Here is a 25,382-nt window from a genome sequence, read left to right as displayed (position 1 = left end):
TGTGGAAATGCAACATAGCTTAGAAAATGCTCAAGACCAACTCATTCCAGTTTTGTCCTCATTTTCAGCTTTGTACCATGGAAAGTTCAAAACCTTTTTTTCACATTGTTTGTGAGATTTCTCCAGAGGGAGTATTTCTGGCTCTGGTTAGAAAAGAACTCCCTGTCTTGCTAAAGATTGACAATTATGTACATTTTTGGTCTCTAATTTTAGCAAGCCAGCAGGCCCTCAGGGTGCTTAAAGTCCAGTTATGAACAGAAAATTACTTTCAAAGAACATTTGTTAAACCCATTTGAAATCCATGCACTGATACAGAAATAAGCAGTTTTGGGGGCAAAAAAAGAGAGAGATTCCTGTTTTATCTGTATGTTGGTCAAATTTATCTGTACTGCTCCAGGAACTTCTCTTGATTTTGGTGCAGACAAGTCTTCCAGAGTGAGAACACGTGACTCCAACATAAAGTCCAGCACTTCGTAGCACCACAATCACAAAAAGACCTTTTCATTCTGCATCTGATATGTGCTTCCTGCCCCTCTGTCATCATGATTCAGCATGGTGACATGCTGAAAGATCATTAAGGTGGAAACAATGCCGTGCAGTGTTAGGATGATGTGACCTGCCGTGATTATTTTGTGTGTACCTGATTTGCTGCACATCATATTTTCTCTTTCCTCATCTTTTGGCTGCCAGGCACGTAGTTCTTACTTCTGCCAGTGCCTGGTTTTGTATTTGGAAAAGGGAACAGGGATGCCCTGAGGTGTAGGCAAGGACAGTTTGCTCTCTGCCCCTTGGTTTGGGAAGCTTGAGAATACCTCAGCTCATGTTTTGCAATATATAGAGCCATTTAATGAGTTACAAAGTCTCCAGTTGGGTTTTTTTGTTTGTTTGTTTTTTTGTTTTTTTTGGTTTTTTTTTTTTGTTGTTGTTTTTTTGTTTTTTTTTTTATTACCTAGAAACAGTTACCCAGAGCTGAAGAGAGGAACTCAAGAAGTGTTCCTGAAATTATGAAGACATATTTGTTAAAAAACTGGACATTTTATCATTGGGTTGAAGATGCAGTTTCTTTTCCTTTTCTCCAGATAGCACAATTTCTGTTATCCCTAAACTCTTTTTCTTATGGAGGCAGTTGTACAAGTAGGGGAGATTCCAAGAAAACAGTGAGCTTAAAACATTTGCTGCTATGAAAGAAGAGACCTGTCTCAGTAATTTAAGAGAGGAAGGAAAAGATAATAGTGAGTGAGGTTGTGAGCTGGTAAGACTGACTGGGTAGTATTCCTCAGTAACACTTGGTGGTTTGATTTTTGTTCTTTTATTGATGAGGCAATTTCTTGAGAAGAATGGGGACGGGCTTCATTTTTGTTTGTTTTCAAGTGAACAATGGTGTCCTCCCTCTTTTCTTGAACAATGGGGATAAAATATTATAGCTCGTGTTTTGTTAAAACTATTGAGAATGCACATCTGTCCTGAAGAGCTCACCTTTCCCAGGGCTGGCTACGGACACACACACACACAAGCACTGTGAGCCTGAATCCCAAAGAGTCACCACAATCAAGGTGGACTCAGTAGCATGTCTTCTGTCACTACCCATTCCTCCTTCTGCCAGGACAGTGCCTGTTCCCATGCTCCCCTCTGATGCATAATACAATGCAACATCCTGTTGCTCTCCTGCCCTTGCACCCCTCAGTGTCTACCCCATCCCAAGGGCTTTGTGATGTCTATTCTTGCATTTCCATTCTTCCCAAAGACACAGGATTTTACTCCATGCCCTTCTGTTTGCCTTCAGTGCTCCTCTTGTGCCCTTCTTCAACGCTTTCTTCAGTTGCAGCTCATTTAAGACATGGTGTTGAGTTGCTGCCACCAGAAAGGGTGGTTCTGCTCCCTCCAGAGCCATGCTCCTTGGCATCACTCTTGTCAAGCCCTTTGGTGAGTCAGTTCAAGAGAGTAGTTTTCTGTTGGATTAACAAGTTGGATCAGTTTACCAGGTGGTTTGATGTGGTGTAAGAGAGGGTGTGGACCAGCAGGGCCAGGAGTTGGGGAGGGAAAAGCAGGACCACCCAAGTCAGAATAGTAAGCTGACTCAGTCACGTCATGTAACTTCAGTCTTATTTACTTCATATTATGTAACTTGACCCATTTCTACTTTCTCTCTGACTGAAGAGAAGCTTTTCATTTTGAAACTGTATTGGAATCAGCAGATCCAAAGTGCAGGATATTGTATACCAAGACAGGATAATGGCTAGTGTCACCTGATACTGCTATCTAAGGATGCAAGGAGAGGTGTTTCAGGCTATCGATGGTGCCAACAGCATGCCAGGGACTCAGATTTTGTAAGTTTTTGTTTGTTTCTTTTTCTTTTCAGGTTTTAGTAGTTGAAAGGTTCTGGCTATTGATGATACTAATTCTTGATATTTTAGAACTGAATAAATATGGTATTAAAACTTGTGATATTGATGCACACTCATTATGATAGTGTTCTCTGTATTCTTATTCTTCCTATGCTAACAAGCACAACCCTCTGTGCAAATACTCTTTGACTAATACCAGAGTAAGGTATTTCATCGTGTTTTAAAGCACATCCCAAGCCACTTATACCAAGGACAGATATTTACTAAACCAGGAATGCTAGCACTGGATATACAATAATTTGAATTCTCATATTATGAAAATTGTGTCTCCTCCCTGCATGATCTAAACTGACACTATTCATTTTACCTCTTTCAATAGGCATTCAGATGGCACAACGCTGTTCATGAATCCACTGAAACATAATGTTGGAATTGTACATTGGAGAGCTTTTCCAAAGGAGTACCAAAATATTAAGTCCTGGAAAATTAAGCTTACAAGGTTTTTGTGCAAACACACAGCTGAATTTGTATCATTAACATCCTTGTTTTGTGTTCAGAGTGATAGTATGTGCTACAGAGCTGTAATTAGTGCTGCGTTGTGTCTGAGTCTTGCTATCATTCTGCATCAGTTTGTCACTGTTAGAGTCACCCGAACCTGTTCCTTGCTCACCCAGTTAGCTAATTAGTGACCTAGAGAAAAGGTGGCATTTATTGGTACTAGAAGAAATGGCCTTTCATTTTTATGGAGAAGCAAAAACAGGTCAACAAGAATTTGCTGCTTCTTCATCCACTTACAGTGCAATGGAAGATGATTATGCTTATCTTGTCAGGAGGTGGATTTCACTTTTTTTCTTCCTTTCCTGTTGCATTAGGCTTACATTTTCTCCCTGGAATTATTCTCTCTTTTTTTGTTGTTGTTTTGAGTGTGTTTTGTTATTTGTTCATTTGTTTGTTTTGGGGTGTGTATGTGCCCTCAGATTGTTGGTAATGCTGGGACCACGTTCAGGAGTTTTCATTAAAAAGCAGATTCCTAAAAAGGATTTCTATATTAGAACTTCCTCACTGTGTGATTGACTTCTAACTGGAGGGGATAGGCAGACAATAGATGAAGATTCTGTCCTCATCTATTTACCAAATTGTTCAAATCGTTGTTGAAATTTGTGTGGGAGGCAACACTCCTCCCTTTTTGCAAACACATCCTCCAGTAAAAGCCATGTGCTGTGGGCAAAAGTAGTCAAGGGCTTGCTGCCTTTTTCTTTCTTTTTTAAATAAACAGCAGCTTATCAGTTTGAGAGGCTGAGCATGGCTAGGTCATATATACACACAGACTCGTGTTTGTGGATATGCCCATCCTGTGAACCCAGCCTGACTCCTACCATATTGTAGTTACAGCAACCATTTCTCCACTATTTTAATGCATATTCTGTATTTAACTTGTGACATGAATAAAAGAAACACTGAGTCATATCTTTGTGGAGCAACATGCAGCAGCGCATTTGTTAATGGAACCTTGTTTTTGATTTAAAAGTATCAGCCTCAATCTTTTAAGGAAAAAACCACAGCACAAAGCTAAAAACAGTTTTTCCTCTCTGTTATCTTAAGATAGTACTGAATCACAAACTTAGGATGAAAGTCAACTGAGAATATGGGTTCATGCTAGAGAATCTGCTCCAAGCATGCCAGGAAGAAAACTTTTCAGAGGTTCATAAATGCCAATGTATAACATCAAATGCATGCCTGGTGCACTATATACTGTACTGCAAAGGTTTAGTGATTGTTCGATGCCAGGCAAAGCTCTGAAGCAAGGTCCAAGCTTGTTTCCCTTTGTAAGCTTTCAGAGCAGCTAAGTGGGTGCTCTTCCAGAAAACTCTCTGGAAACTTTCATCTAGCCTCAGTGCTCTATAAATAGAGGAGGTCTTCATCCCTGAGGAGGTTTTGCAATGTCGTTGTGTGGGGGAGTGCTGAGCTCCAATGGAGGCAGAGGAAGCAGAGTTGTGGAGCAGTGTGGTGGGACCAGGAAGGGGAACAGGAACATTTTAAGATGAGGTGTGAGGACAGGTTGAGAGGAGAATAATTAAGATGTAAGGCTCTTCCCAAAAATGCATGTACAGGGAGAAATTCCCTTAGATGCTACACAGAAACTACTGCCAGCAATGTGGAAAATGCAGCCACAGTGACTATCAGCTGCAAACGACAAAAAAAGATACCTGCCTCAATCAGTCAAGAAACACTCCTGAAGAGGGGATCTTTCCACAACAAATGGAGAAATGATTTCACTGGGACCAGTGAAAACACCAATACATGCTGTAAGAAATGCTGTAGTTTACCATGCAGAAATTATTCAATTGCTCTGATGGACTGTCATGAGTGTGATAATATGTGACAGAGTAATCATAAACATAACTCTGGACTAAGTCCCAAGAGCAAAACACTTGGAATTTTGTTTCTAAAAAATATGTAAATATAGAAGAAAACTAGGTGACTGTTACAGAAGCTAGAATAATCTGTCCTAACACTCTCCATTAATGTAGGTCCCTTGATTGTGATGGCAGATGAAAAAGCATTGTCTTCCAAAATTTAGCTACAGTGTATTTTCCAAGATTTAGCTTCAATATGAGGGGGAAATTGTGTTTGGGTAAAGTTTCATGTATTATTTTCAAAAGAAATAACTTTAAAAAATGGGATTGAAAAAGGAAAATTTCATTCTTGACTTCTGATAGCTCAGCCTCATGGCAATATCAAAGTCTTGTATATGCTACATTTGAAAGAGGCATACTCCATTACTTGTTTGGTTACTTTTGGGGGAAAAAAATCTGAAAATATAAAAAAGAGGCTTAATTTTGGCTAAGCTCAGTAATTTGGAGTGAACAACGCTAATTTGGGAGACAGTATTCTGTTTGCAGAAGAATGAAAAATGAAAGCAAACTATTTTCTTGCTGACAGATTGCATATTGAGCACTGTTCTATAGATAAGTTGTTTGATCTCGAAGACCTTTGATATGCAGTCTTTATATGTTTTTCTTCCTGCCAGCAGTGTTTCAGAGTTAAGAGAAATCTTTATTTTGTTGATGTAAAAACAATATGGAAATAATAATAATATAGGAACACTGAGCCATTGCCCTACAAGGCTATCATTCCTCTGCCTTCCTGAAAGTGTCATGCAGCTACAATTTCTTTAAAGGTGAGGGAGATATGTTTTCTGTACCAGAACAGTACTTACTTCTTTCAGTGTGCTGAGGTTTTATGGTAGGATTTTAAGATCAGACCTTAGATGGGCTAGAATATATGATACAATGTGCTAATTGTAAGATAAATTACAAGGAGAAAAACCTCACAAAACCGAAACTGGTGACAAATCACTTGGTTATGCTTGGCTTCTAAGTAATCAGGACAAAATGTACAAATGGGAGAGGATTTCTCACAGTGTCATGCATTAGCTCCCAAAAACTTTCCTTTGCTTTTTTATTCCAGTGAGCAAAATCATCCTTGCATATCCTAGCTGGCTGCAACTGAATCGCCTCCTGCAATCTCAAAGGCCACAATGGAAAGAGGTTCTTCATGTAAACAAGGCTGTTCACACACATGAGAGATAAGTAGTCACTCCAATGTTGGTGTAATCCCTCTGAGCAGCTTCTCAGACACCCTAAGGCTGTACTCTTGAAGTCGTGCACGTGTAGCTGAGATGTGTACAGTGGTTTTGAGAGTATTTTGTTAACATTTTGCTAAGTACTGAAATACATTGTTCATAAATTGGTCTGGCTGCATGCTGTGTTGCTGTGAGAGTGTCTGAGAAGGAAGGGAGAGGCTAGAACTTGTTTTCAAGTGGTTTATTGACTATTAAACTCATAGCTAGAATAAAAGCAGCAGTAAATAACCTGATCTATGTGTTACAACAGTGCACAGTCTCACCTTCCCCCTCCTTGCATTGTATTTCCTATCTAGGTCACTGTGCAGTGCAAGGCTGTTGATTTACCAGATAATGTTTCCACACATTGCCCCAGACATGGTGATGACAGGCAGATTTTCAAACTGTTTATGTAAATCACTAGTGTCTTGAGCCCACTTCTGGCATAAATTTTACCTTCCTCCTTGCTGTTTTGGTGCCTGGTATGGCTTGCCTAGCCTTATGGATGCCACTGGCTATACTGACATCCAAAACAGCTTTGTAGATAAAGCCATCTTGCTGTCAGCCTGTTAAATATAAATCCCATCACTGCCCTTCAACTGCTGTGTAATTAAATGTTCTGCTAGGCATACTCTGGCTTAATGAGTTTTATGAGTCATGGTGGCAAAGAGAAAGGAGAGTCCCCAAAAACAAGAATGGGCACAAACACCATCTTGATAATTATCTTATTTAGAGAGTAAGGTTCTTGCTTGTACAGAGAAGTCAACACCAGGTCTTCTTGGATCCCTTGTCAGAGAATCCCACACTGATGCCTGCTAAGGTACCCAGAGAAAGTGATTTTGCAGTTCTGAGTTACAGAAAACAGTAGTACAGGCTCTTGCAAGAAAGTGGTTTGTTTGTAGCATCTTGGTTTGAGAGTGCTTGAGAAGGAAGGAAGGAAGAGGTGAGAACTTGCAAATTCTGTGCTCTCATAAGCTCAACCCCAAACCCATCTACACCACAGGACATGTATTATATGCAGGAGAAGAGCATTGCTAGGCCCCAGTAGTCAAGATCTGAGCGTTTAAAGCATCACCAAAACCATTTCTCACTAGCTGCAAGCAACTAGGGGCATGAAAACTGCTGGTGTGAGAAGGTAGCTCAGCAGCATCATGCTCTTGTCTGCTGAGGCAGAGGGAATGCACCCTGCATGGCCAGGACCATCTACACCCCCTGTTTTCACACCCTGTTGTTCCAGGAGGGAGGGCCTGTGCCCCTGGCAGTGTGTGCAGGGTGGTGTGGCTCTGCTTGACCTCAGCTGGAACATGGAACCTACATGGAACCTTCTCCATGACTGCCAGTTGAGGGGAAGAGGCAGTCAAGGAGCATGTAGGGATGAAAAAGTGTTGGGCACATCTGCAGTTCCTCTGACCAAACTCACCCTCTTGGTGTAGCTTGCACTGAACACAAGCCAAAGTCAGCTCCTGGGTGCATGGGGCGAATCAGTGCAGAGGTGCATAAGTCTGTCTGTAAACTCCAGGTCTGTCAGCTGAGGAGATTACCGCTCACCCAGCACTCAGGCACACACACCCCCCACCAGCCTTCCTTGACCTATTTACTAGCATTGAACTGGATACAGGCAGACCTTGTGTTCCAGCTGCCTGAGCTAGCACGGCTCACTTTGGTTCCAGAGGGCCAGGGGAAGCATGTACAAGCAGTTTTGCTGACAAACCTGGGAGGGTAGTGGTGGTTAGGAGGAGAATGGTAACAGCTGGGGTGGGATTGGACTGAGGTACTGACACTTCAACAGCTGGAAGACGTCTTGAGTCTCCAACTTGGTTGGGTCCATATGGCTGCTTACAGGCTGTGGCTGCAAACAAGCTATGACTGCACAAGCAGGACTTTGAGTAGAGATGTTCCCTCCCTTCCTCTCCCCATGCTGCCCCATGGGGTGCTGCAGCTGCCCCAGCAGCCTGCCTGCCCGCCCCTCCCGTGGCTGCCCTGGTCTCTCCTCGGACTGAGCATGGTGTGCTCATGCAGGGACTGTTCATGCTGAGCTGGCTCATGTCCAGTGCTTGTAGCAGCACACAGCACAAATGACAGGGATCTGTGCTGTTCCCCACATGGGACAAGGATCAGCCTCTGCTGCAGCCCCTCTGCTTACCCTGTCCTTTCACCTTAAGCTCTTCATCTATCTGGGTCCTGTTGCAAATGCTGAACTAAACCCTTAATACCCCTGAGCAGGGATGGAGGGTTAAATCAGATGAAAGATTAGAGTATCTTAGCGGGATATATGCTTAACTAAGGGTCCTGGGTCTGTAACTGAAGTCTAAAATGCCCCCAGGCAGTTGGCTACACCCCTGGTGGTGCCAACACTTGCTAGGCAGCTGCCTGTGTGAGCTGCTGGTCCCTGTTCATAGTCAGATCTGCTGCTCTCTGTTCAAGACCAGGACACCAACCTCATTTGGTGGGCGTCCTAACCCATTGGCAAGAGAAGGTGGCACATGAAATACTCTGCACAACTCTGCAAGCCTGAGGCAGATGTCTGACCTGCAGAGTAGGATTTACACAGCCTGTTCCTCCAGACACAGTTTCTTGCTTCTCCCCTTTTCAGTCCTCCAGGCACTTTTTGAGGTAGCCACCAAAGCACATGCTTGAGGTGCTGGCAGAAGAGAGAGGCCTGTGCAAGCAAGAAACGTGGTCTATATATGAGAAGCATGGGAGTTCTGGCATACAGCACCTTCAGTTTGTACATCCCAGAAAAAAAAGAAAAAACAGTAAATAAAGCTGTCTGCTTGTTTTGGCTCAGGTGATTGGAGATTTAAACTAGGTAGTGTGAATTAGTATAATTTAATTTTCATCACTGTCTTTTATAGGCTGTAAAGTTCTGCATCTCATATGACTTACAATCTTTTTGGGCTTCATTTCTGATCTCTTTTTAGACCTTGATATATCCATGCTATTTTAGTCTTGCAGACTATTTTTTGATAATATCTACAAGATACAGCTTTTTTTTTTAGCCAGCCTGGTAGCTCAAACTGCCAGACTCTCCTTCTCTTATACCTTGATTTCTGCAACATCCTTTCTTGGGTTGTGAGACACACACTCATTGACCCTGTAGCTGCATACACTTTACAGGGCTGCTGCAAAAGTTGTTTTCTTTGCTTGCTGTTTTGTCACCTCTTTTCACTGACCTCCTTACCTCTTCAGTAAGAGAAGAATTCAACCCAATTTATACAAGTCCATTTATATTGTGGCTGATGGTATTTCTCTGTACATGCAGATGGGCTTCTTTGCTGTGCCCCAGGTTGCTGCAGGAAGGAGCACACCCCTTGGGCCTCACTGCAAATGAGCTGCAGGCCACTGAATCACTGGCAATGGCTCTTTGTTTCCAGCACCACCTTTCCTGGTGTCCCAAGGCCCCATTGCTGTCGCATCAAGGATATGCATTACTCCTGTGATGGGCAGGAGAGTGAGGAGCCCTGGGGAAACCCAGCTACAGGATGTCAGAATAGCCCTGACTCCCCCGGAACAAATTCCTCCCACCCACAGCCTAATTGCTGTGAGCTCCAAGTTGCCTCAAGAAACAGGTTGTCAAGGGGAGGCTTTAGGACAAAGGGCCTGTTTTTCATTATTCTAACCCACAATGGGCCACTCAGAAGTAATCTGCAAATTCAGGTACCCCAAAGCCCCTTCTTCCCTTTTAGATCCCACATAGACGCTTTGTCCTTCATCAGCTTTCCCATCTCTGCTGAGATGTGTGAGTTATCTCTGGGGCTTATTTTAAGGAACACTATGGTACTGATCTGGAATTTTCCTAAGGTCTGTGCCATACACGTGCATATATTGTAGAGCTGCTCTCTACAAGCACAGGTTGAGTCTCACCGATTTTAAACCATCAAACACATCTGCTTATCTTTGTTTTAAGAACCTTCCGAGCCTATCTCCATTCTTTCCAGGACAAAATACAAGGTGAAATCCCACCTTCAAGGAGATGCCCCATATTTCCCCATACTTAGATTTTTACCCCTGCAAGTTTGTTCTCTTTATCATGCTCCCTTTCAGGACATGCCTCAGGGAACATCTGCTTCCCAGAAGTTCCCTAGACCATCTGCAGTCAAACTGGCATTGGCAACTCTGTGGGTGTCCCACTGCCCTTTGGGCTGGCCAGGCAGTGATACTGCAAGGCTACTGCACTTCTAAGTGGGGATGACATTAAGTGGTATCATATCCTGCTCAATTTCTTTGTATGCTGCAAACAAGTTTAACTCCGATCCTAGAAATGAAAATAGACATATACAGGCTATAAGTTCATGTAGATGCTTAGGAAATAAATATCCTAACCCTGATAAAAATAATGAAAGAAAATATTCTAGATTATTTTGGTGAATTCTGTTCTCTTACTGTCACACAGAATTTGCCTTCCAGGCTATTGTAGGGCATCAATCTATTTTGTTTTAAGATGGTAGTTTCTTTCTTCCTGAACCATATTCTAATATTTGCATTATACAAAATAAAATAGTTTAGACATTTTAGCTTGTCTGTGCTAGAAAAAGGTACTGTTACAACAATGCAGAAGTAATCATTCACACCTACTGTGCAGACAGCATAAAGACATTTCATAATAGAACAGCAATTCCCAAGTAAAAACTGGAAGAAATTAAGTGGTATAAGTCAGCTCTCTATCATCCAGAGAAGGGATTTTGCCAGCATAAATGAGTTTGGTTACAAAACCTCACAGTTCTTACTGCAATTATTATACTAGGAAAACTTGTAGATCCAGACTGCCTACAAAAACATGACTGCAGCAGCCACCAATATCCCGAGGACTTTTTTAACACCGAAGTCAGTCCAGTTGTAACTCTTGATTTCACTGAAAGTTATTCCAAGAATGACTTCGTCCCACTGGACTGGATTCCCTTTCATAACAGGAGCATAAAGTGCTCTTCTAGTACAATCACATATTCCAGGAAATATGTAAAAAGGAAAATTATTTTTTATGCTTGGGGGAGGGACCGTGCCATGAAAATGAATCATTTCTGAACTGGAATTCTTCTACTCCAGTAAATATCCAACCTCCCACCAGCATGCTGCCCTCCTTATTTTGCAGGCTTGTGAGATTTTTACAGCTCCAGGTGGCCTCTTTTCCCCTCCTAGATAGTGCCACTTGGCCTCACAGCCAACACAACAGCTAACCAGAACTATTTTTAGCTTGATAAATATATCTGTGTGAAGGCATTGTGTGGCATGTATGAATCCAAGAGGGGCCAAGGTGTGAGCTGGGCAGCACGCAGCCCAGGGCTGAAGCAGCTCTGTGCCAGGCAGGAGGAACTCTGTCCCTCCCAGCACGTAAGCACTAGGAGCTTACAGCACATAGGGCACAGCCATGCAAATCCCTCTCAGCTACATGACTTCCCAGCCCCACGTTTTAGTTTCCACCCAGAGCTCAGCTGCTGTGTGCTGGGCATGTCAGGTTACCTGCAAATGAGCGGCTTGGGCACTTGGCCCCATAGTCAGCCTGTGCTCTTCTTCTTTATCTGGGCTCTCCTATCTACTCTGCTGTATTATGGCATTTCTAAGCCTGACAGAGAAATAAAAGCACTATCTTCCCTCCACCAGGAGAAATGAAGCTGTTTCTGGGCCTTGAGGCAGCAAGATATGGGGAATGCTCACTTAAGCTGGCTGTCACTGATGGCAAAGTAAGCAGCTGGAATGGTGGTGGCTTTCCTAGGTATTTTAGATAGAGCAGACTTGGGAAGCTGGAATGGGAGGATACAAAGTACTGCCCTGCTCCCCCCTCTGCTATTTCCGCCTCTTGTGATGGTGTTAGGACAGCATATCCAACTCTGCAAGATATTCTGTCAGCTCCCTGTAACAGCTTGACCATTTCTATGTTCCTTTGAGTGGTAAGAGCCAGTCCCAGACCTGGCCTTTTATCCTTGGAGTGGCAAAAGTCAACTTTGCCAGTTCAGCTGGGGAGCCAAGAGAAACTTTGGCCAGTCAGACATAACAAGGTGCCTGGAAGTGCAACATTCCCTGGGCCCGCTCTACCAAGCACCACACAAGTGGTTGACATGTTTTGGTACCTTCACTTATGATCAACACCAACCTGTTTGACTTTATATTGCAGCAGCCTAGGAAAGTGCAGATGTCAGCGACTGGACCTCACCTTAAAACTCATTTAATTCAGACCTTTGCACTTGTCTGTCAGCAGTTTTGCATGCAGCCAAGTGATGCTCAGACACTGTAGGTGATATGGCCTATGTGTGCAGTTTCAAATGGTTCTAGCTTTGACTTATTTTCCTCTTATGTTTGGGATGCTTTTTAGCGATGGTGCTTCATTGCCAGGGTGTGTGTAGCTCCATAGGATCAATGGTGAAGAAAGCCTGTTTCAGAGGCTGGCTTCTGGCAGGTGTTCACATGCGGTCAGCTCAGACCTGACTTTGCACTGACTGTGACTCAGAGCGTGTCCCTCACTGCACTGTGCAGGGTGTAGGCATGTGCATCTGCGCAAAGCAGGTGCAAACCACTGCCATTCATATGTGGAAATGGCCCTCCTCAGGCACCAGGGGAAGTGTCACTTGGTGTGTTTTACCTCCCTGAAGAGTCACGCCTTGGGCTTCCTTTCACTCCCCTGCTTGGGTGAGGGGAGTTTGCTTTAACATGTCAGGTTGAAAACTTCAGATGGTTTAGGAGTTGCCTCACGTGAAGCTCAGCTGTGACAGCTCAGCAGTAGCTGCCTCAAGGGGAAGGGGAGAGTGGGAAGTGAAGCACAGACACCCTACAGCTGTAGAACTCTACCTGTGCTGCTCTGCCTTTGGCTGTTTTTGTGAAACAGTGCAAAGTTTATGCGTTCAGTATCTGTCCTGTGCGCATATTCCTGATTCGTTAAAAGTCTGCCCATTATTCTCCTTCATCTGTTGCATGCAACTACAGTTTATCCTAATTTGGTGTTTGGAAAAATCTTGTCACTCAAACACTAACAGAAGGTGAAAGTAAGCAAGGAGGAAACAACGACAACTGCATATATTCCGTGCGGGTAGATTACTTGTTCTTTTCCTGTGGAACAACTGTGGATGTTTTTCTTACTTAAAAAAAAAGAAGAAAGGCAAAAAAACCCCAACCACCAACCAAGCCCCTGACCTCTGGCTAACTACCAGCCTCAGCTACACCAGACATACCCAGCTGTATGCACGTAGCTGAGTGATGCCCTCCCAGAGCAGGGCACATTCCAGGGATTTGGCTCTTTGGGATTAACTGTCTCTTTCATCAGCTTGGCTTGGACTACTGTTGCTGTTGATCATGCAATGCAAATCTTTCTGAGAAAGACTCTCAGGCTATTGATTACAAAACACAGCCGTTTTGACAACCACCTCATAGGATCCAAACCCTCAGTGTTGTGGGCTGTTGTTACCATTGATAAGAACCGTGTTATTGATCACAGCCAAATATGAAAATATCCATCCTTTGCACTACGCAGTGTTGAATATCTAGTGAAGCAAGATGAAAATTATCATTTATGTCACTTGGGGGAAAGAGCTCTGCCAGAATGTGGGAGGATTTACTTTATCTAACATCCCACCTAATATTAGCGGCTGAGAGCAACAAGCAGGGAATTACAACATTTCTGCTTGTGAAACATCATGCAAGGAGCAGAAGGGTGTGGATTTATCCACACCTCATTTTAGGTGTCTAAATGAAGCATCAAAGTCAGGAGCAGAGTTGTCCCGGGCACTTCCTTGGAGAGAGACGCGGTTAAGATTTTAGGAGGGATAAATTGCTTTCTGCAGGCACCTCCCTCTCTCTCGACCACAGACGACCACAGAGAGCTGCACTGCTCACCTCCTCACTGGCTGCAGTGAGGGAGCAGGGTGGCAGAAACACTGCCTGAAGGGAAGATACTGGTAGTAGTTTGGGGCCTCTCTTAAGGAAGGGAAGAGGGAAATTCTAAATGATTAGCTCAGGATCCCTCTGGCAGGGGACAGCCACAGCCAGCAGTAGTCAGCATATACAGCAGATCCTGTTATCTCCTGCCCAGAGGTGTGCTCTGAGGAAGGTTGCACTGGGACAGTCCCCATGAGGTAAGAACCTCCTGTGATGCCAACCCCGAAGCTCTGCTGATTTACATTAGGATTAAAATAGCCCTCAGAGGTTTCACACTAATGAAAGTCAGTCAGACTGAGACATGAGGGCCAACATATAAAGGAGTGGGCAAAGTAGCAACTTTTCTATGTGCAGGGGCTCTGCTCTAAAGATGGACTGCTGAACTATTTATTGTGACATTTGTCTCTCCCATCTGCATAGGAACAGGTTTACCTCTGAACAGTATCACCATTAGAGTAGGTACTGGGCAGTTTTGAGAAACCTTGGGCCTAGGCCAGGATTGTACTGTGGTAACAGAAATTTAAAACAGCAGTGTCCCATACTCCCTGCCTTCCACAAGCTTGCTCACAGTGTATTCCCTGTTAATGCTTTCTGTGAAAGCTGGCAAGACCCCCTTCTCAAAACCCAGGGGACTCCTGGGTTTCAGTAGAGCTGACATTCACATGAGCTGCAGCCAAGGACAAGTTCTGTGCACCTTCTTCATGCCAGCATGTGCAAAGGAAAAGTCAGCTTTAAGCTTCCCTGCAGACCTTGCTTTCCTGGGGTGCAGGGCACTCCTTCATCTGGCCACAGAAAGCCACTGTCAGCAAGGAGGAAGAGCAGAGAGGGGGGTGGCTTCAAGAAGTATTTGGAAAAGTTCCAGTTCTTGCAAGGCCATTACAATGCTGAATAAAAAAGGTGGGTGGTTTATAAATTTGGCGTGGCCAGCAATGACAAAATGACAAAGGCCATTTTCCTGGTGGTCAGCCTCAAGGTTGGAAAGGAGGGGCAGGTGCAGCTGCATGTCAGAGCAGTGGTGGTGAAAGTGCGCATTGCTATGATCACATAGAAAGCCAGCCCCCAAGAGATAATGAATGGCTTTGCGGGTCTAAGGTGCTCCAGATGTGTTGGGACAATTGATAGAGCTTACAGTCCTATTGCCTGACCCTCACTCTCCTCTACCCCTTCTTCCACGAAGGAGGCTTTGCAGTCCAAAAATATGAAAGAGCGCTTCTGTGTTGTTCTTTTGCACCTGACTGTCTGCCATGGTCAACATGCTGTTTTTAAAGTAGTTGGGTCCAGAAAAGATAATGTTAAACCTTTCAAAATACACAGTTCTTTCCCCCAATTGGGAAAGGCCCTATGGATGTGTAGCCATAACATGGATAACCAACAATAGCTGCATGCCTGTCCTTTGTTCTCCTCTCCCCAGGAGCCTGTGCACCCCTCAATTTCAACTGCAGTGGCGAAGTTTTGGACAGAGCAGGTGCTGGCTCAGGCAGGTCCCCACAGACACTTGTGCTGCCACAGCCAAGAGCAGGGCACACTGCAGTGCTGGGGCAGGGAGCAGTGCAGTGGCAGGGGCAGAAACACTGCACAGGGGCTCAGCAACCTCTCTGCCTCAGAGCCTGCTTGTTCCCTGTCGCTGTGGTGGAGGAAGCACCTGGGTTGGAGAAATGAGCTCTTTAACTGCTGCCTAAGATCAAAATGAAGAAAGCCTCCGGAAAACTGGCAGCTGGAGAAATAGAAGAGGATTTTGTATTTTGCACACCACTGTGAGAAAACAGAGTAACCTTCCTTCTGGGCTGGGAGACAGAGGTTCAAAGATTTGCCTCTCAAGTCTGTGCAACCAGTGAGACACCTGCTTGTGTAAGACCACATTTGAGGAACACCTTCCTGGGACACCACCAGGACCTGCTGTGAGGACAGGACCAGGGACAGAGATGGGAATTGATTCCTTGGAGCACTGGCCTGGGTCGCTGCAGGCAGCCAAGTGGTAGAAGTTTTTTGGAAACTAAAGAGATCTCATACGGAGAAGTAGCAACATTTGCTGCTGTCTTCCTGTGTGGGTACTCTTTTTGGTCATGCCTCTGGTAACAAGGAACTTTCCTCTGATTTCAAGACTTGGTCTTGATGACCAGCTTGCAGTCAAATATTTTTGAGTCAGATTGTCCTTCAAGCTGAAGAGTTTGACTTTTTCCCTCCTGTCCCCCCACAGTGTTTATGGTGAGAAATCATAAGCTCTCTCATCCTTTGCTTTGCTGAAGTTCTTCCAGTGTCTTCCAGGATAGGCCTTCTATTCCCTGTAATTTTCTTGGAAATGTGTTCACAGCACCTGTTCCAGTTTGAATGCTTTCTGAAAATAGATCTAACTGGAATGGTATACAGTATTCCAGATGAAGTTTCTCCAGTGTCTTTTCCACAATGCTATTAGAATAATTTCTATTGCTTTTCTGTCTGATTTTTACTACACTATTTGACTCTATTTGTATAATTTCATCTCTGAGGGATTTCTGTCTGTGATATCCAGACTTTTGCGTACCATCAACACCCTCCAGCTATTGTTGACAGATTTCATCACATATCAGTCATGTTTCACAACACTCTTGGTTTTTTTAATATCTAAACTGTCAGTAAAAATATTGGAAGTCCTAAGACTGGTATTTGTGGAACCCCCTCATCCCAGAACAGCACCTTTCCAATGCAACTTGTCTTCTTCCCTTAGGGCAGTTCCTCACTGCTTTACAGTTTGCTGACTAATCTCCATCTTCTTCAGTTTGCCTTTTAATCACCAAATGTGATTCAGTGGCACTGAATGAGATGCTTTACTGAAGTCCAGTAGTTGAGACAGACCATGTTACCTCTGCCTAAAGAGGGATTGAGTTAGTCACATCTAAGAAGGATAATTGCTTAGTTTGGCATGATGTAGTTTTGAAAGAACCCATCTTGCATCTTATCCTGTTTCCCAGCTACTCATTACATACAATTTGTAGTTATTCATTCTCTAAATTTGTTCTAAAGCTCTTGATATGCAGTTGGTGGATGATCTGCTGAGGACATGCTCCATAAAATTTCTCCTAAATCAGATGCAGGATTTTTGTGTGGCAGATCTAAATAATATGCTATGCCTACTTGTGCTTTCATCAGCTTTTAATGTGGTGTGGTTTTAACTCTTAACTTATCAGTCAGGTGAGTGCTTGCTCATGAAGCTGTAGGCAGATTCACTGACCTTATTCAGGACTGTCCATGTGTTTTCATGTATTTTATGCTTTAGTTCTCGGGTTGTGCACTGTGTGAATGCTTTGTGCCTTCAGGCTCTTGGGAGAATGAGTTGTAAAATTTGTAAAGAGTTGCTTGGCTAACTGTAGAATATAAAATTAGTGTTTGAAAAGGGAGAGCAAAACAGCCAGGGGTAAATGCAGTTTCTCCTTGAAGTCACTCAAGTTTTTTGACAGCTGCAGTGTTGCAGGAGCAACTCAATGTCATGGGAACACGGGAATTTGTTTTCATCAGAGAGTTGCTTTCCCTGCCAAGCTGGCAGCAGCTATAGGTGAAGCCTTAACAGGGAAACACTTTCATACTGCCTGTGCTAGGAGGGGAGTCCTCCACGAATGACTAAGCGACAAAATAGTGACCTTCACCTTCTGATCCTCTTCCATCTTCTCACTGCCCTTATTGTGTTTTGAGGGGTTTTTTTTTTATTTTCTGCTTACCAAGATGCTGGATGGCAGTGAACACAGGGACGCCTAAGGATTTGCACATTGCAAGGGCAGAATTCAAAAGGTGAGAAAAACAAGTATTGTGTAATGCTCAGTTTTCCAGCTCAACAAAGCTAAGGTTTCCTTCAATCCTCAATCTGTTTCCTACAACCATTCTGAGGATCATCCCCACAGCCTGCTCTGAGGTGTGGGATATTCTGGAAGAATTTAGTTTTTAGCTTTGATCCTGAATCACACATCTGTCATTTATGGCCCAAATGTCTCTACCAATTAGGTGATCCACTGTGTTTTGTCCACCACAGGGAGGGGAGAGAGATTCCTTGAGGTTAGGCATGTAACTTAACAACCCTAGAGAGACACAGCCCAAGATAAGAGTTAGAGGGGATGCTGATGGCCAGCCCAGTGATAGTGTTTGTTTTTGCAAGTGTTGGAGGGTGTGTTCCCCAGACATATGAAGAAACAGCAAAGAAAATACCTGTTTGCGAGGGTGAAAGGGAGGTCAGTGAGATGAGCATTGCAGTTATTTGCTAGTATAGGCTCCCTCAATGTTGTCTCCATACAGTAGCATACAGGCACTAATAAGCTGGAAAAAGATGGCCATGGCCCTGTGGATTTAGAAAAACACCAAAACACTCTCTGCTTTTAAAATTCTATTTCTAAATTCTTGCAAGCAGACTAAAATTTCTCTGCCATGGATATTTCTGGAATGGTCAAAGCACAGTAATTCATGTTTTGAAGTGTGCTGTCTACTTGTACTTGAGATACTGCCATCATATATCTGGTTTAATCCACTTCTCATGCTGCCAGGTACATAAAGCAGATGTCTGTCATCACTGACCAGTTTTGTCCCAGACCAGTTCCCTGAAGATATTCAAGCTGCTGACTTGCGATGTTGCCGCTTTAGTCATTATTGTGTTTCCTCCTGTTCCTCAGGGTCACCGTCTCTTCTTTCCTCCTCATGTTGAAACAGGGCTTGTTGAAGGACCTGGTTATCAGGCACTCTCAAAACATGGCCAAGGTCAGTCTGTTTTCTCCACTGTACTGTTTGTACAGCTGTGGGTAATCACACAGGCTCTGAAATCTCAGCATTCCTTTGGCTCTCTGGCTGCTTTATGATCACTGTCCCCCCGCAGGCATCCGCATTGAAAGCACTTTGATTTCTGGGGAATAGACATGTTCTTCCAAGACTTCAACTTGTACAGGTATATGTAAAATGTATATTTAATAAGGCTGGCTCAAAAGTGCTTACAGGGGAGCTTAGTGTTGATACCCATGACTTCCATATGGGATGTATTCTTGTCATGGGAACAAAGAAATTATTTCACCCATTTTGATATCATATTCTTGGACCAGTGGGTAGAGATATGCATGTCATGTATAGGTATCCTCAAAAGATCCGTGCTCCAAGCTTACCCTATTTTGTTCATTACCCTTACCAAATAGCCTGTAGTAAACTTAGAAACCACTAATAGAGGCATTTAAAAGGCATTAGGATTAATGTGTCAGTTCTTACAGTTTTCTAAACAAGTATTGATTCTCTGGGATTTTTTGGAATAGATGGATTTTCCTGGAGGACAGAAAATAAAATCTTCATGCTGACTTTTTAAAGGTGAGGTTATAAATGCATAAAACCTTTATTAATTTGCTCTCTGGGGCCTTCACACTATGACAGAACTATAAAATGTTCAGTCTGTAATGAGTACAGTTTTAATATGATTTCAGTTTTCCAGGTCAGAGCTGATCATACAGCACAGCATTCAGGAAGAGCAGGGCCTGAATTTTGGAGATACCTGCTTAAGTAAGAGCCTATGACCAAGTCACAGCATTGGTGTATGTATGAAAGTTTTTGTGAGGAGGTTTTCAGTCCTCAGTGTCTTCAAGGTCGTCACCCATGACACAAAATGACACTGTTAGACTACTACCTCTTCTCCTGCTCATTTTGAATGGACAAAGGTCTGTACTACAACTGTATTTTCTCTACTCATCTTGAATTCTTTGTTTTGAGGCAGCTCTGTGTCCTTGTTTTGATGCAGCTGTGTCAAAACCCTCCCCTGAGACCAAGCATAAAAATTCTGGTTTCTATGCCTGGACCAACACAGATTTACCTTTCTGCAGAGTATGAGAAAACTCATAAGCTCCCTGTGGCACAGAGGCAGCAGATAAAGCCTGTTAGTGTGATGCCAAACATTGTTCCAGAGCACCTGGGTATAAAAAGGCAGAATTAACTCTGTGTTAGCATTTAAACAACCAGGTGAAACCTGCCAGTACTGGTCACTGTGACCCACTCGAGCAGAAGAAACTTGGATGAAAGTAGCCACTAGGTGTGGGAAGGTATAAAGCTGTGTAGGAAAGTAGATGGAAGACCACCAACACACTTTGAAGCAAAGGCTTCTTCAATACAAGTCTGTAACTGGCACCCCCTGTTCTTGATCCCTCATAATATGCTTAGCTTAACTAATGCCAGTCCAAAAGGCAAATGGCCATTCTCTGTGACCAAACTGGTCATGTATCAGTCTCCTTTCCCTTCCTCATCAGGTCTGGAAGGTCCCATGCACCAGAAAGAATTCTTCTCCCCCTTTCCTATCAGCCTCAAGGTTCCTGGGCACTGGGCTGACTTCTCCCTTCCTTACCAGCCTTGAAGGTCCCAGGCACACAGGTTGTGATGACAACAAACCAGGGAAGTGTGGCAGAACACAGAGCACTGTCTGTAAAATCAAGCGGTTAGGAGACCAAAGTGGAACTTGGACCACAGTTGCTGCTAGACAGCAAAACCCATGATATCCCAGTGGTCAGGGACACCACCATCATCTGCTTCCCCCAAGTTCTGAGTGAGTGATTCATATTTTTCCACATTTTTTAATTCTATATTATGATTATTATATTGATACTGCAAGCCAAGTATTAAGATTTGACCCATTCTGCAGAGCATCCATGTGATTAGGAACTGTAAGCCAACCTGTGATACAAATTTTGTGCTAAGCTACTTAGAAAATTGTGATATGCTGATTCTGATTATAAAAATCCTGTTCTATTCTGGTCACAGAATTGTATGCTATGCCAATCATAAAATTCTGTTTAAAAAAATAAAGCTTTAATTGTAATTACAACTTTGTGTCATCATCATTCCATCCCCTAGTGTTAGGTGACAAAACATCTTTCGTGAAAAATCTTTTCTGGCCCACCTGGGAATAAATCACTTAGAAGAAGCTGCATACAAATACCTGGTACAAATGCAGCTATTTTTTCACCAAGGGAAAAAAATTCGTTCTGGTGTAAGTATATCAAATAGCTCATTCTCCAGTCTAATAAAAAGCAACAGGTGGCTCTTCAGCTCTGCATTGTGGAAGGGGTCTACTAAGTGGAGTGTCTGTGGCCAACCACAGACAAAACAGTCTGATGAAGGCACAGAAGGTCTCTGAGACCAGCAGTACCAACAGAGCCTATGCTCAGGGGGCACCTAATCTCCATTTTCCCCCTATAGTCACCATTGACTCTCCACATGCACCAGCCACTAATGTTAGTGTTACCAGAGGGTTTTGCACTGAAGCATGTAGGAGGTGTTTAGTTTGTTTCTTTATCCTGCAGAACAAGGGGAGCTTCTTGTTGGGGTTTGGAGTCTGTCACTGGGAGTGGTTAACATGAGGTGTGCAGGATAGCTTATGCAGGGAAGGTTCCCCTAACCTGTCATTTCTTGTGTGGGTGTGTTTTGCCCCGGGGCAACCTTAACTGCTTTTTTAACAGAACTTTTTGGTGGGAATTGTTAGGAAAGCATTTCTCTAACTACCTAAGCTTTGCTATGTTTTTTTTTTTGGCCCTACCTATACCGCAGTGTAAAATATTCTGTAGATTGGGAATTCTCAAGACTTGGTAGTCATCTCAATGGCACCCAATTTAAAGAGAATTATTCCTGATTTACATAGGCATGAATAAGGGCTTTCCATATATAATATAATATAATATAATGTAATATAATGTAATATAATATAATGTAATATAATATAATATATTGCCTCTCTCAGATGTAGACACAAAGGCCATTCTCAGATTCCTTCTCATAGAGAGTTAAGTTCAAATGAATCAGATTAACTCCTTTGCCAAGAGCCATTACTTCCAAACTGCAGCACTGGAGAGGACCAAGAGGGTGAAGGAGAATATGTATTTGGCACTGCAGTGCAGGGGCACAGGAGATCCTGAGGGCTGTAGGAACTGAAAAGCATCTAAGGTTTGTAAGCATTCCTTAAGGTTTGTAAGCCTTCCTTAAGGTTTGTATGGTTCAGATGAGAGACCTAGGCATGTGTACAAGAAAAAAGCAAAGAAACTCCAAGCAAATTCTGCTGTTACATAATCGGATTTAGCTTTTCTGATGAGACCCACACCTTCAGGTTCCCTCACTTTTCTGACTGCCAAAGGTAAAGGAAACATTTTAGGTTTTCCTTGTTTGCAGCTCTTACTCTACCAGCATCTTTTCCAAAACTACAACACACTATAACTTTAGCCCGTACCTTTTCTCTGTCCTGCCTCCATGCTGTGGCAGAAAAGCCCAGCATTTAACTGACCGAGCCCATCCGGAGCAGCTAGAAATACAAAGGATTGTATCATTTCAGTTAGACTTTGCAAGGGTCTCAGACACAGCGCAGGGCATGGGAGAGATGAAGGAGAAAGGTTAATTTCTGCATTTCACTTCTACTGCATTAAGGGTGTTGGTGTTGATGCAAAATAAAGATATTCTCACCTTGAATTCCTCCAAAGAAATTCTTTTATGTGGTTGCCTCAGTAGAACAAAATCTTTATGAAATAGCCAGCACACCCACCCAGACATAAGCCAGGCACTAACTGTTCATGTTTAGAAACAAACTTTCCCCATGGGTACATTATTCATAGCCGGTCATTTGCCAGTTTTCCCTTGGAAGATGTAAACTAAACACTAGGAATAAAGGTGATGCATAGTTTGGTCTCTCTTTTTTTTTTTTTTTCCAGATGGATGTTGCAGCAAATCCGTGTGTTCTCTCTGTCCTTTTTTCCATTCACTCGTTTAAAAGTCAGCTAAATCAATGGTGCATTCCTAAAGTCTCCCTGCTGATCCACTCAAAGGCTGCACCATGGTGTATTACCGCTTGGATCCTGCCACTTACAAAGACTGAAATCTCAAATTCTACCAGCAGAAAAATATTCACAGCTTTCAAACCTTATTCCAGGAAATGAGGAAATCATCCTCCTGATCCATCCTGCCACTGCTGTGGGCATCTCTGTTGCCTGAGAAACATAACAGGTTGTTGTTATAACAACTAGAGACCAGCTGACCTCCTGCTTGCTTTCGTCAACCAGCTGTGAAACTCCTCGGTCATGGAACAGTCTCAAGTTGAACATCTGACCCCAGTTTATGCAATTCCCCTGTGACCGTTTCATAAGCTTTTTGTCACTTCACTTCACTCAATTGTTTGTGGAAAGCATTCACAGTTACCCTGGCTAATGGGAACGTTTCGGTGTGACAGCTCGCCCCGTGGCTAAGCCCTCCATCTCCAAGGCAACCTCACAACCTTGCTCTGAGAGTACTACGCCATGTCATGAGATAAAATGAAACCCAAAAGGATACGCGGGGATAATTCCAGCTTTAGCAGAAACTTTAGGAGACATTCCTGGGCCGGTTATTTAAACATGGGAGGGCACCACAAAGATATCATATGTCTCTAAAGCTATACAAGCTGTACAGAGACATGAAGAGCTACAGCGTGAGCTCTGCCAGAGATCCCAGGGATCTTAAACAGTTTCCACAGAGCTACATCGAAATGATTGAGGGCAGAAAGATGTGGTGATTTCATGTGTCTGACAAATCGCCTGGGTCCTATCTCTGTGCAGCTCCATTGTTTAAGGCTGTAGGTGTTGAAGCAGCTTCACTAGTGTGGTTCTTGAGTTGGATTCACCACACTCCTCTGTCTGCCCTTCACAGAGCTCAGCTTAGTCAGTGTTAGACTTTTACAGGAAAGGAAGGATTCCTTCCCTGCTCCCTTGAGTGCCAATTCAAGATGGTCTCTGCATGATTGTACTGCAGAGGACCAGAAGCCTCACTGAGGAACGTTGTGTAGCAGTGTTACTGAAGCAGGTCATTGCCCAAAGTAGCAGACTTCAAGGATAAAATGAATGGAGAAGTTCCAACCCCCTAGAGTGGTTGTTTTCATTTGGTTTCCTCACTCAGAAAGGCAGAGATCCTGACTGGTCTATGCACTCCTGTGCTATCCTCACAACCCTGATTCTTGAAAAACACTTTTTTTCCCATGTAAAAGCTGAGTTACCAACCTTGTCTTAGGATATGAAACATCTTAGTGTGACCTTAAGTCTCTGAGAAAACCTTGTTGGTTTGTTGTCAGCTTATTTTGGGGGTTGTACCCTACCCTAAATCCTCACATCTCCTTTCTCCTACCAATTCCTCCTTCAAAATGTTGCTATTCCACCTTCACGCTTGTGGAGGTACAGGTGCAATTCTCTTCAGGCATAAAGAACACATAATGGTAAGGGGAAGAGAAAAAGTTTAAATACCAGATAGAAGAAAGGGAAAAATATTGCAACTAACCTGTTACCAAAATAGTTTAATACTGCCACATTTAAGTGGATTGTTTCAGAAAAAAAAACTCCAATCAGTTCTTATTCATAACAACATCCCAAGGATGTCAAACAAGTTGAGTATCTCAGTGCACGTGTAAAGTGTCACTGAATCCAACAGAAATCAGCTGAAGACCTGACCTTCACTCCCAACAATTGGCTGAAAATTCTCCACTGCTGGGAAGCATTCAAATGCAAGCCCTCTTCCCCCTCTCCTGCGACATCAGTATAACCAAAACAACTCTGCTGTTTGTCCAAAGAGCTGCCAAGAACAGGGAAATAGCACAGTTAAAAAAAAAAAAAAAAAAAGGTATGTGTTTCCAAAAGCAGTTTTGTACATCTTCTAAAACAAAAGGCTGCTCCTGAATGTGTGCAGTGATAACACTGACACAAATCATTTCGTGTCCTGATTTTGCCCCATAGAAAACAGAAATCTCCAGCTGGTAGGGCAGCAATCAAGCTGTTGCACAACTCAATATGCAGATCAGGCCTGAGGAAGTTCTGCCGGGATCCTCTTTGTCCTCTGTTTTTCAAGTGTGATTGAAATCTGTTTTCTCAGATTAGGAAATTGGAGAGACGTTTTATGTTACACTTCTGAATAATTTTGAATACTGCATGACAGTCAAGTGTTCTCAATATTTGAAAATACCAAGTTTCAGCAACTCCTGCTTGGCTGCCTGGAGACTTTAAAGCTCACTGTCAAAGTTTTACTCCTCTGCTATCTGAGTTAGGTGATTTACTGTCCTCCTGAATCTGTTGATGGATTCACCTGATATTCAAGTTTGCCAAAAGCTGTATTTGTTTATTTGTTAAACACAAAGACTTAATACTGGGCTAGTGTCTCTGCTCTTCCAGAACTCCCAAAGGCTGGGCTCTGCTAACTTTGGATTCAAGCATTTGCATTTCACAGCTGGGCTTATCTGGTTTCTAGTAAGGTGCAAGTTCCACCCAAAAAATTTTCCCTACGCAGGATGTTTATGATCGCTCTTGCCCTCTGTCAAATCAGATCGACCAGTTGACCAACAGATTAAAAAATTATTAAGGGTGGGGAGGAAGGACAGGCACACATGCACACCCACACACAAAGGCTGCAAGCACTCTGCCTTTGTGCTCATACGAGCTTTGTTTCCTTGGAAATCCAGCTACTAAAACAGGCAACAGCTGTGACAAGAAATGAGATGCAGCAGCAGAGCAGAAAGACTGATGATTTGCAAACCTTTTGGTTTGGGGATTTTCAAGACCCATCCCTATTTT

The 25,382-nt window shown here is 43.2% G+C and overlaps 2 long non-coding RNA genes across 2 annotated transcripts; both read left to right on the top strand.

Annotated features, from left to right (window-relative positions):
* The first annotated feature begins 426 nt into the window (after positions 1-426).
* On the top strand, positions 427-6,224 carry LOC108449429. Its single transcript, XR_001865593.1, has 2 exons — positions 427-2,327; positions 2,725-6,224. It is a non-coding gene; the product is annotated as an uncharacterized LOC108449429 (long non-coding RNA).
* Positions 6,225-9,246: 3,022 nt separating this feature from the next.
* Positions 9,247-20,638, top strand: LOC108449422. The gene is made up of 2 exons (XR_001865590.1): positions 9,247-17,595; positions 18,465-20,638. It is a non-coding gene; the product is annotated as an uncharacterized LOC108449422 (long non-coding RNA).
* The last annotated feature ends 4,744 nt before the right edge of the window (positions 20,639-25,382 follow it).

Source organism: Corvus brachyrhynchos, unplaced genomic scaffold (assembly GCF_000691975.1).
Source record: "Corvus brachyrhynchos isolate BGI_N302 unplaced genomic scaffold, ASM69197v1 scaffold70, whole genome shotgun sequence".
NCBI classification, from domain to species: Eukaryota; Metazoa; Chordata; class Aves; order Passeriformes; family Corvidae; genus Corvus; species Corvus brachyrhynchos.
This window is presented reverse-complemented; position numbering and strand designations above follow the sequence as displayed.